Source organism: Dermacentor albipictus, chromosome 9, assembly GCF_038994185.2.
Source record: "Dermacentor albipictus isolate Rhodes 1998 colony chromosome 9, USDA_Dalb.pri_finalv2, whole genome shotgun sequence".
Lineage (NCBI taxonomy): Eukaryota > Metazoa > Arthropoda > Arachnida > Ixodida > Ixodidae > Dermacentor > Dermacentor albipictus.
The window spans coordinates 116,665,038-116,678,166 of NC_091829.1; the positions used below are offsets into that span (position 1 = coordinate 116,665,038).

The 13,129-nt window shown below is 48.1% G+C and overlaps 1 protein-coding gene across 1 annotated transcript in view; it reads right to left on the reverse strand.

Annotated features, from left to right (window-relative positions):
• The window catches only part of LOC139050074 (glucoside xylosyltransferase 2-like), a 47,244-nt gene extending 39,089 nt beyond the window's left edge, over nucleotides 1-8,155 (reverse strand). The window contains exon 1 of the mRNA XM_070526267.1: nucleotides 8,133-8,155. The gene's annotated coding sequence lies outside the window, so the exon portion shown is untranslated. The remainder of the gene's footprint in view (nucleotides 1-8,132) is intronic.
• Nucleotides 8,156-13,129: the final 4,974 nt, after the last annotated feature.

Genomic DNA, 13,129 nt, shown 5'->3' on the forward strand with positions numbered 1-13,129 from the left:
CTGTTTTCAGTTCATTGCGATGACACAACGACATTGGGACACACGGAGTGGCTGTTTGTGGACACGGCGACCCTATAGAATAAAGAACCTGCTGTACATACAGAAAAGATCCAGCAATACATTTTGTCGCTACACTACCATAAATTGCAGCAAAACTGTGAGCCATTCTCCTACATGAATGGGCTTGGATGTGCTTGGCGAATGCGTGGCTTTTTTCGGCGATATAGCCAGGACAGCGAAATAAAACTCTCTCTCAAAGTCAAAATGCAGAACACACAGCCAGTGGTCGCACGGATAAAAATTTCCGTTCAGCATCAGCCTTAAAGTGTACAGTGAGACTCGGCTACATACCTGTGAGCACAGAACACACATTTTTAGGCATAATTTCAGAACCAAAATAACGTTTACTTCACACATGAAGTAATTTAGAAACAAATGCCTAAAAACCATCAATATTCTCAAAATTCAGACCAACACAATGTAGGCTCGTGATAAGAAGTGATAAGAAAACGAAGCGTATCGCAAACGCATACAACAGCTAGAAGGACGGTTGAAGGAGCTAATTAAAGCCCTGCAGCATCAGAGGACCGGTAGGCCCCCTAGACCGCAGAATCCACCACAATAACCAGCGCAACCAGAATCTTTCGATGACCAAATGAGAAAATTTATGATGTTTATACAAGAGAAAACAAACGCAATAGAACACAAAATGGCAATAATGGATCAGGACATCCGAAACCAACGCAAACAATATATTTCACAAAAATTTAAAGACAAATTCAGCCTAAGAAGACAGGGCCTCGAAAACTAGAACGCGTCTAACACCGATGATTAATCCTGGCCAGACACGAACCATTAGAAATTGGGTAATGGAATTGCAGGGGCTATCGCAAAAACACGGGCAACTCCTACAATACATAAACACACAACTCACACCACCAGTTGTCATTGCACTACTGGAGAAAGGGAACACCGCACTAACGCTAAAAGGCTTCACGTGCTAGGAAAAACAATGCACAGCAATACTAATCAGTAAATCTCTCACCGCCACAGCACACGACAGCATAGCCGACACAGACAAGACCGCGGTATTGTCGAAGTCATTCCAAAAAGAAAAGAAAAGACAGCAGTGTTTTTGTCACAAATATCCATAGTCGTCCGAGCCAAAAAGAGGCGGACTTCCGCAAACTTTCTGCAGGATCGAGCAAATTAGTCAGACAAACCCCTAGTGATTGTAGAAGACAACGCCAAAGATCTGACCTGGGGTTACAAGAAACCAGAGAAGAAAGGCATACAAGTTAAGGAAGCTGCAGATATGTACGGCAGCACCCTCATAAGAGATGACAGTACGCCAACCACACTAGGTAACAGCATAAGCACCGACACATGCCCTGACCTGACATACATCCGGGGAACAGACAAGGCGATATGGGAAAACCTGCTGGAGAATCTGGGCAGCGATCACTACAACCTAAAACGCAATTGATAACCGGAAGAATAAAACGCAAAAGTGGCACCACTAAGGTGACAGATTGGAATGCCTTCAGGAAGGAATGCAAAAAGATAGAGCGAAACATCGAGTGCCTAGAAGGCTGGGGAAATAAGCTCAGAGAGTAGTGTACTGCTCGACAAGTACACTAAAGAAATAGAAAGAACATAGGAAACACCTGGCATGGACTCGCGACTACTCAAGCTATGGGAGGCAAGACGCGGGCTCACTAAAAGACGGAAAAAACAAAGGCTAAACAGCAGCTTAAAAAGAAAACCGCAGAGATAACCAAGGAGGCGGAGGAGTATGCGGCTCAGCAGACTAGGCAAAACTAGCAACAGTTCAGCGAGTGCATAAACGGAACCCTTAGCACGGCAAAAACATGGCACATACTCAAGGCGCTCCTGGACGCAATGAAAACTAAACCTGAAAACAATAAGGCCATACGCCGCCTGCTACACGAATTCGATGGACCGGACTCTGAACTGCTAGAGCAGGTCCGAGTCAAATGTTTCGGGCATGACAACCGGGCGGCCTACACACAACAATACAAAGAGAAAGAAAACGAGCTGCTGGACAGGCCAATCACGAAAGAAGGTGTGTACGCGGCCATAAGAAGTGTAAAAAAGAATACAGCAGCGGGCGCTGACAAAATCAGTAATTAACTCATTCGAAACATAGGGGACAAACTGGTAGAGCAACTCACCACCTTTCTCAACCAACACAGTGCTGCAGAAACGGTATTAGAGGAATGGAAACACGCCGAGATTGTAATAATCCCCAAACCAGGCAAAAGCTACAGGTAACTAACTTAAGACCAATCTCCCTTACATAGTGCTTAGGCAAACTATATCAGAGGATAGTAACAAAAAGACTACAGCATTACATGGAGGAAAAGGAGCTATACCCCCATAGTATGTTCGGCTTCCGGTCCAAGCTTTCGACGCAGGATGTCCTTCTCCAAATTCAACATGACGTTCTGAGCAACATACCATAAAACGGAGAACACGTTTTAATGGCACTAGACATAAGAGGAGCTTTTGACAATGTCAGCCACGTGGCAATCCTGGAAGGCCTTAACAGCGTAGATTGCGGGAAGAAAGTACACGGATACGTGAAAGCCTTCCTCTCCAATAGATCAGCAACTATAGGTTTGGGAGGGATCCGATCGCAAGAATTCCCCATACCAAACAAGGGGACACCCGAAGGTTCAGTAATGTCCCTGATACTCTTTAACAGCGCAATGATTGGCCTAGGGAATAAACTAAGCAAAACTGAAGGCATACAACACGCCACGTAAGCTGATGACAACACCATCTGGGCCTCTAAAGGCTCGCTGTGCCAAAAAGAAAGCTATCCGCAAGAAGCAGCCACTTGCGAGGAAGAATACGTCGGGGAAGGAGGCATTGAATGCTCAACGGAGAAATCCGAGCTTTCGACAATTACACGGGGCAAGAAAAGCAAAGAAAACCGTAACATGCGGCTAAAGGGGCAGCCGATACCGGAAAGCCAACAAATCAGGATCCTTGGAATGTGGGTGCAATCCAACCAGCGCTGCACCCACACGCTGAAAACACTCAGTCAACAACCCCAATAGCACGCATAATCACGCGGGTGTCACAAAAGAGTTATGGGATGAAAAAAGGAGACACACTTAAGCTGGTTGGGAACCTTGTGGTCAGCAAGGTCACATACTCACTCCTGTACTTCAACTGCACCAAACAGGAAATACAAGAAGCAGACACCATTTTGCGCAAAGCGTACAAAACGGAACTTAACCTGGCGAACAGTACATCGACAGCGAAACTAATGGCACTGGGTTTAAGCAACACCTTCGAATAACTAAAAGAAGCCCAAAGTATCACACAGCTCATGAGACTCCAGCAGACCGAAACGGGAAGGGAACTGCTAATACGGCTAGGCTTCGCGGAATCAATCAAAGAAACCCAAAGAACGGAGGGGATTCGTGAGCCCACTACCCAAAAACATAGACCCATGCCTCCACTCGGCGCGAAGGAACGCAAGGGCGAAATACGTCGAAAAGTACCTGGCCACAAAAAACCCAACAGTATACACAGATGCTGCAGTATACGGCAAGCAAAGAGGAACAAACATAGTAAAGACAGCTGCGATAGTAATAAGCCCGGACTACAAAGAGATCAGCAGCGAGTCAATGAAGGACTCCTCGTTAACGGTAGCTGAAGAAACAGCCGTAGTTCTAGCGGCAGTGGAGGGCTACCGATTCGAAAGGTCCTTAACAATACTCACCGACTCGCAAGTTACGTGTCGGAATTACATGAACAGCAGAATTGGACGCAGAGCACTTCACACCCTCCGCCCCTGCAGGGCTAACAACAAAGTCGGGCATACAAAAATTCTGGGTACCGGGACGCGCTGGAATAGAAGAGAACCTAAGGGCGGACACGGCAGCTCGAGAGCACACAAACCGAGCGGCCACAAGCACCGACCCAGAGGAACCCATACCAGTCAAACCAAGCTACTCTGACATTCTGAACTAGTATAAGGAGGTCCGAATCAAGTACCCTCTACCCCACAACAGCATAAATCAGCATGGAGCAACCTCTTGGTGGAGGCCGCAAACAGGAGCATACCCAAATATATACACACTAAGCAAGATGTTTCCCACCCTGTATAGAGACATTTGCCCCTGGTGCGGCGCCAAGCCCGCCTTATATCACATTACGTGGGAATGTGTTCACAATCAACAATTCCTTCAAATAAAAGAGCCGAGTGCGGAGCAGTGGGAGAGGGTGCTCTCCAGCAGCGACCCGAAAGTCCAGCATGGACTGGTGAGACACGCTCACAGAGTAGCCACCTTCAGCGGTGCCCTGGAATAGGGGCATCGACCCTGCGCAGATGGGGAAGACCACGAAGATGGCCAACCACATCTGCCACCGCTAATTTCTAACCAATTAGAGCTAATAAAGTTTTTCCTCCTCCTCCTCTAATCAGCAGGTCATAGTATGTTGGATACCTGGGAACACAGGCAACATGCTTGCCGATGAAATCGCCACATACATTGCAATGAAATCTGGTAACTCTTCCGTAGGTATCCCAGCAACCTACCTAAAACAATTTTTGCACAAATAACCCAGACCCCACTGGCAACAGAAGTGCGACACCAAAACGTGCAATAAATTTCATGTAATAAAGCCACATTTAGGAAATTTGCCACCAGTACGAAAAATACAGCGAATCGTAGCCTTTTACTGACGCCCTAGAATAGATGATACATATGGCACACATTCTCTTCTGTTGACAGGTAGTGAACCGCCCATATGCTGTTGATGTGGCGATACACTGACTGTCTTCCATGTCTTGCTAGATGTAGGGAAACTTAAGCTGAAAGGCCAAAATACTTCGATCTAGCCTACGGACAGAATATTCCTTTTCATCCGGCAATGCGTCTCGATGCTGACCCGTTTATTAACACAAAATCAGTTTTCAACTTCCTGCAAAATGTTAGGTCATTGAAAGGTATAGGCCCACAAGTTTCATAGCACGGCGTTTTACGAGAGGCTGCAGTTGTGGTAGTAGCATTTTGTATAGCGCGTGCATATAGGCCCTTGCATTTAAGGGCCTCGTTGAGGGAATAGAGCTGTTGGCGTTTATATATTTTATGTAATTCTATCAGAGCATATCTTCTAAATTCCTAGAACATCTGAAAAGTTGTTGCGTTTGTTTTAATAAATATAGATCTATTTTACTACTGCTTTTAGGACCCTACACAAGAGGCTACATTGTTATAACCAACCACGCTGCAATTTGTCATTGATTGCATCGTTGACTGCATTATGACATTGCTTGGCGCTCTTTGGCTATAATGCCTCTTTGCACCATAAAACACCACATATCATCAATTTCGATTCGCGCTCAGCAGCGGCGATATCAACTATCACAAGAATGTTTGCTCACGGGCATATGCAAGTGCTTTGGAAATGCCTGAAACACGGTCGGAAAACCTCCCAGACGCAGCCGTATCGTCTGCGCTGTCTGGTCGAAACAATCCCACGCAATGTGCCTCGAATATATGTAATCGCCGTCTTTTGGCTTCCAGCCTTCCCGCCGAAATGCCACCTCCCGCGTACTTCCCACATGTGGGTCCTTAGGAAACCTAGCTTGAAATACAGTGACCGTCAGATGTGAAATTTGGGACAGATTGCGAGCCATCAGCATGCCCCCCGACCGGCAGATAAGTTCTCACGAAGCTCAAATGTGCTACTTACAAGTTGAAACGCAATACCAGTGTCTTTTTCTCGCTCGATTTGTGGAGCGGTACGCAACTCACGATGTAACCATTACAACGTCGGGACGCCACCACGCTCACTATGCACTGCGGCTGCCGTGGCAGAAGGCACGTTTCTGCCTATGGCAAGATGGTGGCATGGGGATTCAGCTCAGGGTTGAGCATCCGCTCCAACAAGCTTTATTTAAACCTCTTGGTGCCTGCTGGGATGCGTGGAGACGAGCTCCTTCTATTAGTGTTGCAAGAAATGCAGCAGCGCGCGCGAGAAAGACCAGGAGGCAAGCACCATGTGGTGGTGGCGTAAAAAAAAACCCAGTAGCACGGGCGGCAAGGCCATCGCAGAAGCAGCGTCGCAAAGGCAACAGAAGAGGCAAAGCACGCTTCGCTTTAAGACAGTCCTGGTTGGTTCGGGGGATGTGCTTCACCCGAACTAAATTCTGTTGACCTGGCATGAAAATAGCGTCACTGATGTCCAAACGACCACTCGAGGGCACGATATAATTGCCAGATCGACGTCATTCGCTCGATGGTCCGGCAATGAGAGAGTCTACCATATTCACGATCAAACAGTGCGTACAGCGCTCTTTGTGAAACATTTGAAAATTGCGGCCACTGTAAAATGAAAAAAAAGGATACTGAACAAAAATTTTGTTCTTGTACAGTGAACTTCATAATTGAAGAAATCGATAAAAGCGTCGGTAGTTTTAAATTTTCCCCTGGTGCGTAGGGGTCGGCGGTGCGGTAAATACTTCACTAACAGAACGCCGAGTATTGAGTAATCCTTTTACCGGGACAAAAGCGTGAAGCCTCCGTTATAGAGTTTCCTGCAAAAATTACTGGAGGGAGCTCTGGCGCTAGTGTCTACGAGAGCTGCAACGGGAGCGCTTGTACTATCATGGGTGTTATGGGAAGTTAATGGATTTGCCTAAACTTCGTCCTTTTGGCTTCAAATGACTTTGTGACATTGTAAACTTGTCATTTTCAACAGTGTATTGTGAAACCAATAAATAAATAAACATCATTGGAATTGGCTGACGGCAGGATTCGAACACAGGAACTCTAGCACAGAAGCCCAATATTGAAACCATTAAGCCACGAACGCATGCATCGACAAGCGAATGAGACGCACTTAAGAATTTATCGCGGGAATGCCAGTGCCTTCAGACGCTTGGCGCGTTTAGATTTGGCCACCTGGACAAGCTAAATCAATGCCTCCTTTACTAGATGCCAGCCGCGTTGCTCGCTTTCCCATTGCGGCGGCGGTTCCCTTAGTTGAAGTTAGTTCAGCATGAATTTCGCGAGGCGGCGCTCGCTGCCTTTTCAACTTCCGGCGGATGCGGCAGCGGCGGCTGAATGCTCCGCAGGCGCTTTATATGCGCGGGCGTCTGTTAGCGAGCGTTATCGCGGGCCTCCGAGATTGCAACAGACGCCATGGTAATCTCGGAGGCCGCAGCACGTGATCTAGTTTGCAGACGTCCACCACAAGCGGCGCTCATTGCCTTTTCGCGGAGGAGCGAAAAGGGAGAGGGCCAGGAACCGAGTTTACGGACAGCGCGGCTGGCATCTAGTAAAGGAGGCATTGGCTAAATTGTTGCAATTATTCGCAATCGCACGCGTTCCCGGCGTCTTCTGCACTTCGAAGAATATAGATTGCGCTGAAATATACGACAATAAGATTTATATAGCGTAACATACAAAGCCACAACATCGTCTGAATCCACAAGCACGAATATCAGGCAAATCCATGTATTTACCATCATTCCCATGGTAGGACAACGACTGCAGCGCCAGAATTCCCTCTAGTATTTTCGTAGGCAACTCTGTGTCCTCCGTGTTGAAAATGCAGTGTCGGCGTAGCAGCGGGCGTTAGCGTCCCGTCAGCAATAAATATTCGGTATGGCACTAAAGTTCTTCTATCACCAAAGGAGCTCATACATTCATTCATACAATCACTACAAAGCTATTCCTCCCGATTTTTAGAATGACAGCCCACAAACAAGTTTCAAGGAACACAGCACCGACAGTACATGAATTTATGTTAAATCTTATCCCAATGAAATATTTCAAGTGCGAAAAATATGGGAATATCAGCCCACGCAAGAGGCCGCGTTTATACCAGGAAGGTCGCCTTCTGACATACCTTTCTCCGCCAGTGCTTCCCTTGAAACATTACGATTACATGAGCCATAGTTGCCGGGAAGTGCGAGAAACAGTCAGGGATCTTCGAATGCTCTCGCCTTCCCCTATTAAAGGCGAAGTTTAGGGGTCCCCCAGATTTTTTCGTAAAACGTAGTTCTGTCTTTACATAAAACAGGGCTTTTTAACTGTTCTGACTGAGTGAGGCTGCCGTAAAATAGAAACATGAACAGGGCTTACCGGGGCTCCAGTGGAACGCGGAGGCGTCCTTCTTGAAACATCTTCTTCTTCAGTAGTGTTTCGACGCTTCATATTAGATGGTGTTCAATGCGCTTGTTTATGCCTCGAATATTAGCATATACCATGCCCTGACTACGTGCTTTTGAGGGTCCACCGTGGCCTTAAATAGAAATAAACAACATTTGAAACCGATCTTTGCAGTAAGTCTATTTTTTATACTACTTGAGACGGGAATCTTTTACCGAGCGACGTTAAAAGATAACTTCAAATGGTGTGTTTGTGAAGTTCCTTCCAGATGCTATTTAACTGCTGCTTTGCAGTAGTTTAAACGTGAACATGTGGTGTCCTGCGTAGCCTGTGTTATGTTTGTGAATTATTTTCTTTATTATTACCTCCCCCTATCCCCTTGGCATGCCTATTGAAGGCACTTTGGATGCATTGGTAAAAAGAAAATAGTAAATAATGAATGATGACGATTATTTCATTCATTTGGCAGTTGGCAGCCATGTGGGGCCATAAAATGCAGCTAAATAAATGAGTGACAAAACACAATGTATATAACGTTCCACGAGGTATGCCTATGTACAGTAAAAACATTTGTCCTAGAGTCTGCGGATATTTCAGAAATTTTATATTTCACAGACTAATTATTCACAGGATATTCCACAGGACATTTTCGAGGCTATATTTCGATGTGGTCCAAATTCTGAATCGCCCCCTTGTACGGTGCAGTAGTGCGTGCTGTAGTTAGTGAACTGTGCGGCACCTTGGGCGTGGCAGCTCTCAGCTGGTGTCTGCGGCTAAGGTGACTTTCGAAAGTGAAAGACACTAGTAGACGTACAGTGGAAACCACAGCTTCAGCCATACAGTGAGTGGGCTAGACGCGGGCATTTGAAACGAGCTAAATTTGGAAGTGTCAGCTTGTAACATAGGGGCAGACTTTCTCACACATGCTTACACAACTCCAGTGGAGTTTTTCCATTAATTTAGTGCGCAGCTCTTTGGCGCCAATTCTCGCGTTTCGCGTCGCCGTCGGCCTCGTTGTAAACAAGGTCATCATCCGCGCTGCTCTAGCTGCGTAAGGTCCGTGAATAAAACTTAAACGTAGTGACATTCCTCCTCCCCCGGCCTCTCCTTCTCCTTCTCGCAGCTCGCTCCTTCTCTCGTAGCTCGCCCTCGCTGTTGAGCCGTTCGCTCGGAAGCCACCCATAGAGTTACAAAAGGTCAGACATTAAAAATTGTTCTTGGGTGTTTGCGCATGAAATATTGCTAGCAGCGATGGTGGAACGCTATGAACTTGGCGGAAGCAGATGTTTTTGTGCTTTTTCAGCGGGTAACTGCGTGGTTGTTTTCTGGCATCGGGTTGGCTGCCTGCTTCCATTTAGAAGAAAGCTTTTGAGGCTAGTTGGATGCAAAATTTTTCTTCGTGTCGAGTATTAGCACAAAAATCTGAATTCTTTGTCGCGTGACTAATGTGTAGGTAGTGTACCCGATGGTTATATAAATGCCAGCGTTTTCTTTGTGTGTTATGTCATTCATTGCCATGCATTGTACTCGTAGGAAAAAACACTGTCCCTGCTTGCACAGATCAACTCGCTTCGCGATTCTTTCCTGTTGCATAGATCAGACTTTCATTTGCCTTTCTAAAGACACTTGCTGGTGTAAAAGGGCGGCGATGAAGGTTTCCTCGGTTCCCGCCAAAAGTGATGTGCTTGCGTGGGTGCAGCACTATGTTGCCGCCGATTCAACAAGTCGGATCTGCTTGCGCAGCCCGAAGGGCGTACGTGTGTTCTTGCGAGCACCCAATCGACGGCCGTGTGTCTAGCTTGTGCCCCTTCATAATTTATTCATTTTAGTACCATGATGTCCGAACGCAAGGTGCGTGACATAGTTGCCTGAATAATGCGAGCGTGCTGTAGAAATGCGCGCGTTCAACGCGGAGCATCTCAGCTATTCTCGTCGTATCGTCATGACGCTGGCATCTCTTTACGCAGTGAAGCTGGTACTACGCTTTCATGAAAAACTGGTGCCGTTGGCTCTCAAGCGCGAACGTCGTAGTGGAACCTGTACTTCATTTGTGAACAAAGCGTATGCAAGTATGAAAGTTACACATAGAAATGGTTTCGATCAATGAGCACTTTCCCCCTTTGTGCAGTTCCAATTAAGTCAATAAGAGCGAACAAACTCGTGCACTTTATCCTGCCGTGACAGCGAAGCGAAGAAAGCCTACTCACAAGGCTCAAAATCATTTGCGCTGGTAGTGAACAGCTTGTTCTCGCAAAATATATTTGCAGTGCCTAAGAAAAGCATGCAGTGACAAAGTTACGCACTCTCAGTAGTACAACAATAACACGTGTTACGTTTATAGAATGACATATGACAGCCTATGCACTCCATTGCTTCACACACCTGTTTACGGTAGCACGATCAGGAAAACAAATCTCAACAAGCGCCGAGAATAGCACCCGTGCATAAGCTTACCCATGCCTGAGCTCCGTACCCTGTCAACAAAGAAAAAAAGCTCCATTCGTACACGTTTGCACCCCTAGTACTCTTAAAATAAATTGCTAACATAAAACAAAACAAAAACTGAGTTATTTAATGACGCCGTTAGCCACGAAACTGGGTCAAAACAAACAAAATCCCTTGAAAAAACCTCGCCGCGGAATCTCGACAGCCAACTGTCATGGTCGTCAGTGCCCCGAGACGCGGAAAAAAATTGGAGGACACTTAAGCTTAGCCTTCAAGAGTGGAACGTCACAGCATTCCTGTCAACCCGCCTAGGGGTGTATAACAATGCGCTCCGGCGCAGCGATCACTTACGAGGCACCCCGCATCGGACTTTGCACCCACCAATCACGCGGTGAGCGTCGAGCAACGCAGCGTTCGGCGCGGCAACGAAACGTGCGCCCGAGCAAACGGAACGAACAAAAGAACTCGGTGTCTCGGAGGGGGAAACCATCTACACGAGCCAAACATCGTGATCGGCACGGACAGCCGGGCCGCGACGCACCTCGCACAGCCCCGGATGGATGGATGTTATGAGTGTCCCTTTTGGAACGGGATGGTGGGTTGCGCCACCAAGCTCTTTGTATTTACTGCCTAATGTCCTACCTAAGCTAAGCAATAAAAAATAACGAAATAAGCACTATAAACTTTCACACCCAAATTTTCTGATCCCCTATAGCTAGCTGTGCTTTTGTACGTCTCCGTTTCTTGCCGTTTCCCAACTTTTCGTCCACCAATCCTCCCATCACCTCTTACTCGCCAATCCTCCAATCGCCTCAATGCGTGCGTGGCGCGCCACCTGTCGGGGCAGCGCCGTACAGTGCTAGGAGGGGTCTTCTGTGTTTGCCGCAAGCTGGCTCTGCATGTGCGGAAAGCGTAGAAGAAATGTAGCGGAAACGTACTTCGCTACACGTTTAACTGCGACTTCTGTAATTTACATGCTCATAATTGCCGATATACACAGCAGTAAAACTTTCTACGGCACGTTTCTAAGGCAACATCGCGTTCACTAGAGGCGCTTTTGACCCACTCTGAAACATCGAACTCATGGCTGAGTCGAGTCTACTTCCGGCCACCGAGCGTGACGGACGTGCGATGACGGGCTCCATCGGGGCGGCTACAGCGGCCATGCCTGGTCGCGGAAACAGGGCTATTGCATCGGACAACGAACACCAGGTCGTACTGCCTACTTTGCCTGCAGGTCGTCTTGTCTTAAACACCGTTTTCCTGCACGGGGACATCAGTGCACGCCCATACCGGGTGGAAGATTTTCGTGATGTGCTCGCTCCACTTTCGCTCCTGCCGGAAGTTATCGCCTTAGGCGCGTACCGCATGAGTCATGTGTGGGCGGTTACATTCAAGGATGCCGACGCCGCGAAGAAGATTCTCAACATCAGCGATTTGAAAGTGAAAAATGCGAGATGTCTCATGATCGACCCTGCAAACCGGTATGTTCGAATGAAGCTGCACTGGCTCCTTCACAGTGTACCAGACGAGGACGTGCGTCTGGCCTTCTCGCCATTTGGGAAGGTGACGGACGTCTCAACAGAGCTGTTGAGACGTCCGTCAGGCGTCTCAACAGGCGTGTCTCAACAGGCGTGTCTGATAAGGGGTCAACTACGAGGATGGTGACCTTGAAGTTGAACGCTGGCGTGAAGCTCGACGACCTGCCGCACCAGGTGAACGTTGCTGGAGAGCTGGCGCTTGTTGTCGTATCGGGCAGGCCACCCCTGTGCCTTCGCTGCCGTGGCACAGGTCATATTCGGCGTGACTGTCAAATTTCACGGTGTGGTTCATGCCGTCGTTTTGGACACGACGAGGGCCACTGCGCACGGACGTACGCCAGCGTCGCCGGGCCAGTGAGCAGTGGTGAGACGTCAGCACTTCTCATGGATGAGGCAGAGGCGGAGGAGGCATCGAAAGAGGCTAGCGGATCAGCGGTGCAGGAGACCACGTCGGCTGCTCCTAGGGCGCACAATTGGACGCGCAACCCAAGGCTCGAGCATCTCCTGGACAGACGCCTCTACCACCCGCACAGGACGCCGTGGCGGCGTCAAACAACGCAGCGGAAATGCCTAACGCGTCTTCGGAGAACGCCACCCAACCGGTGGCGGAGCCCTTGGACTTCTCCCCCGAAGGGTCCAGCCACATGGCCGGAAAGCGGTCGCACAGTGAGGCCATGAGCAAGGCGTCGCAACCGGATGAAATAGGCGGTGATGCACCTCCTTTTAAAGCAGCAGGTATGTGGTGGGTGTCCTGGAAACTGCGGCCGAACATTCCGGCCGAATCACGGCAGGCGGGGAAACCACCTCCGTAGTTTCGTGCTGTAGATACCGAAACGGGGTATGAGGGCATGCGATGTTGTCGTGAGGGTAGACACCATAAGATAGGGTTTCTTTTCTCTCGATATGGCGATACACCTTCCTGAAGCACTACGTGCAGCGGCTCCGAATGTACGAGGTCTTGGAGCAAGAAGGCGACAGTGTCAA